Consider the following 3,338-nt stretch of genomic DNA (forward strand, 5'->3'; position numbering starts at 1 on the left):
CGCTGCGTCTATTCCCGGCCTCGGTAATCTGTAATTAATCGTGTGCTGCTTTACAGCTGTGCAGAAAGCTGCTTAATTGCGCGTGATTGTTAAGTAACGGGAACTCAGGAATAGCAATAACCGAAGCCGTGGTGCTTACCCGGCGTCTTTCTACTTATGGAAAAGTGTTTAAGACTTAGTTTTACTTGAGTGGAGTGGGAAAAGCGTGCATCGTATTAAGAGCCCACTTCGCTGCTCTGGTATGACACAACGGGCTATTTGTAATCCGCTGCACTTGAATTCCTTACACTTACAAACAAACACCCCGGCTTCTTGACGGCAGCTTTCTTCTGCTCCCCAGCCAGCGCAGCCCCCACTGCGGCGAGGGATGCCTCCGAGCGAGCCCGGAGGAACTGCCTCGCATCCTGGCATCGCTCACTGGCTACTTGTGTGCCCTCAGCGGGACGATTTTGGTAGGGTGGGAAGTGCTGCTGCGTACCGAGTCCTGAAATTGCGGTGCCCTGAAATAGTGTTTGCTTAGCGTGCTATGGCAGGAGACATGGAAAGGGTCATTGGTCGCTTGGTGCCCCCTTTGCCTGCTCCCGTTTCCAAATGCCTCGAGCCTGTCCAGTGTAGCAGCATCGGAAGGGAAGCAACTCCTCCCTGGCTCCCCTCTTGCCATCAGAGTGTTAATACCTAGCGGTTTTTTGCGGGATGCTGGGGTAATCATTTTAGGCTTTTTTATAAACAGAGATGTCTCTCTGAAAACTGTGCAAATAGCTCCTTAAACAGATGGGAGAGCATACGCTGTCACTTAACAGTCAGTCCCATAAGGAGGAAGAGCTATTCCCAGAAAGCATGGAATATTTACATGAATCCTACCCCATGCCTGTCCAGTACCCGAGGATTTTTTGTGGCTGTGCTTCTAATACAAGACGTCAACTCAGCTATCTTGTCCCATTTGTCTCTTGCAAACGACATCATGAAAAATTGTACAAATGGCTTGCCTTGTTTGATAATGCTTCTCCTCTCCAGCCCAAGACTCATTTGCAGAGCCCTCTTTGGGCAGGCAGCTCTGGGGACTCGGAGGCTTTTAAGTCTCTTAAGTGGATTTGGTGCTGGGATCAGAATTAATCTGGGATATTTATGGCAGAGTTGTATCGCTTTGAGGCATAGCCTGCGGGGCTTAGTGGGGAAGCTGGGAGACAGCTCCCTCTGTCTGGGCTGGGCCCTTTGCCCATGTGCATCTCTGTGGGGAGTCGGATTTTCAGGGCCACCTTCGCCTGAGGAATACTACCCTCCCAAATCGCCCTGTGTCCATCCGAGTGATCCCCCTTCCCTTTGTAGGGAGCAAACCTCTTCTCCAGGAGACCCTGCCTGGCCAGATGGCTGGTTCTGGCTGCTGAGGCTCCAGAACTGGGGCTCCGGGAGCTGGGGCAGCAAGCCAGCCATGCTGCCGGTACGCTCGGGCCAGCCACAGGACCAGTTCACTCTCTGGCTGGATACAAAAGATGGAGGAACTCTTCAACTTAGAAAACAGAAAATACCCTTGCTTTAAAGTCTTCTCCCAGTCCTGCAGTTCTCTTGGCTTTCTGAAAACCCAACCTGCAGATTCTGGGTGTCTGTATGTCCCATTCAGAAGCTCGGTCTTCGTTTCCCCAGAATTGAATGTCACACGTGCCTTGCATCTGTTTGGGCAGGGAATAAGGATCCCCTGATTGCTGAAGTTCTGTCTTGGAGGTCAGCGATGCTTGCCTTTGGGGGATCTCTGGTGCTGGGAGAGAGGCAGGGTCTGCAGTGGCACAGCCAGCTTGTTCCCTCCTGTCCCCTGCCTGCAGACCTCCCCGTCATCCTCCTTCCCGAGACAGCGGAACTGCGTTGTGCCCCGGTATCAGCCGTGACCATTGTTCTTCCTTACCCATCAGTACTGCAAAGCTAAAATGACTGTAATCCCTTTTAAAGGAAACTGGGCTTCTTGTAGTCAAATACATTGAGAAATCGGTACTTTTAGGAAGTCTGTAGTGCTTGTGCCTTGGGACTTGAATAGGATTTTTCTAAACTGCTGAGAGTCGGGTCTCTGCAGCAGCTCAACCCATGTGAAGTGGATGGGGATCACTGATGCTGTCATATCACCACATGGTGGGTAACTTGTGTGGTACACAAGGAAGCGGGGAAATGTTATACAAGATATTCTGCTCATGATTGGGTCTTCTATTTAATAAAAGATATTTAAAAAAACCCCAAACAACGAAAATCCCACAAGTCCTGAAACTTCTCAGCCCTTACAATGGGAAGAATATACAGCTGACGACCGCTTAAGCAATTTGGAAAAGCTGGTGCGTTTGTAGAAATACTTTAGCTTGATCTCTTATGGGCCGGGGGAGCTGTTAATGAGCCCTGTGATAGACTTCTGGAAAGAAAAAAAAAAAAAAAAAAACCCAACCAGTCCTGTAAGGTGAAAATATGCTGGTTTGTGTCCTTCCAAAAAAGGACCGGAATGTAAATTTCTTTTGTGTAGGTTGCTCTTGGGGGGAGGGAAGAGCAGGGGGGTGGCTCAGGGCCAGCTGTGCACGCTGTCTTGCAAGGGGGATAAACCAAAAAAGGTTTGGGTGCCGTTTCACTTAATTCTGTAGTAATGTGCTGAGTGGAAATCAACCTTTAAAATCCGCAAGTAGAATTGAGGATAATTAGTTGATTACAAGGCTTTGTCAGATGTAATGACTCAGCATGTTAAAGATAACAATAGGTATTTAACTCATTAAGTTGCACAAGACTAATTTTCAGTTAATCCATTTCATTTAACTTCTGCAAAAACAGTAGGAACTTCCAAAACTCAGTGTAAGGAAGACGTGTTCAGTACATCCCTTCTGGTAACGTGCTTTTTGGTGTAAATACGTGAAAATGAACACACTGGATCTTCTCAAATCTGTATAAGTACAATTTTTCCAGCTCGGAAAATTCAACTCTGGCATGTTACCGGCTTAGGGAGGGATATTTGTACTTAATCAAGTAAAAAACTGTGCTGCTTCTCCACTGAGAAAGTGCCTGGTAGGAGTTTGAGCAGGAGGTAGAGGATAATTGTCTGCTAAGCTGGAACAATCTTGGAGGGCTGTTATTTGCAACTCAGAATTTTGCACCTGGCCCGACTGATTTATTTTTAGATGGATCTAGGACTGGCTTTGTTCTCTGGGGAAAACTAGTCACAATTAAGAGCTTGAAGAAATCCCCGCTCTGTCTGAGCTGAGGTGTGCTTGGTGCAGTCTGGTTGGTGGCTGTTGTTGCTCTGGTGACAGTCACATGTGATGGCTGCCTTAGGGCCTACATAAAACGAGCTGGTGGCTTTGCATGTCGCTGCTGGC

This window comes from Egretta garzetta, unplaced genomic scaffold, assembly GCF_000687185.1.
Source record: "Egretta garzetta isolate BGI_Z169 unplaced genomic scaffold, ASM68718v1 scaffold553, whole genome shotgun sequence".
In the NCBI taxonomy this organism is placed as follows: Eukaryota; Metazoa; Chordata; class Aves; order Pelecaniformes; family Ardeidae; genus Egretta; species Egretta garzetta.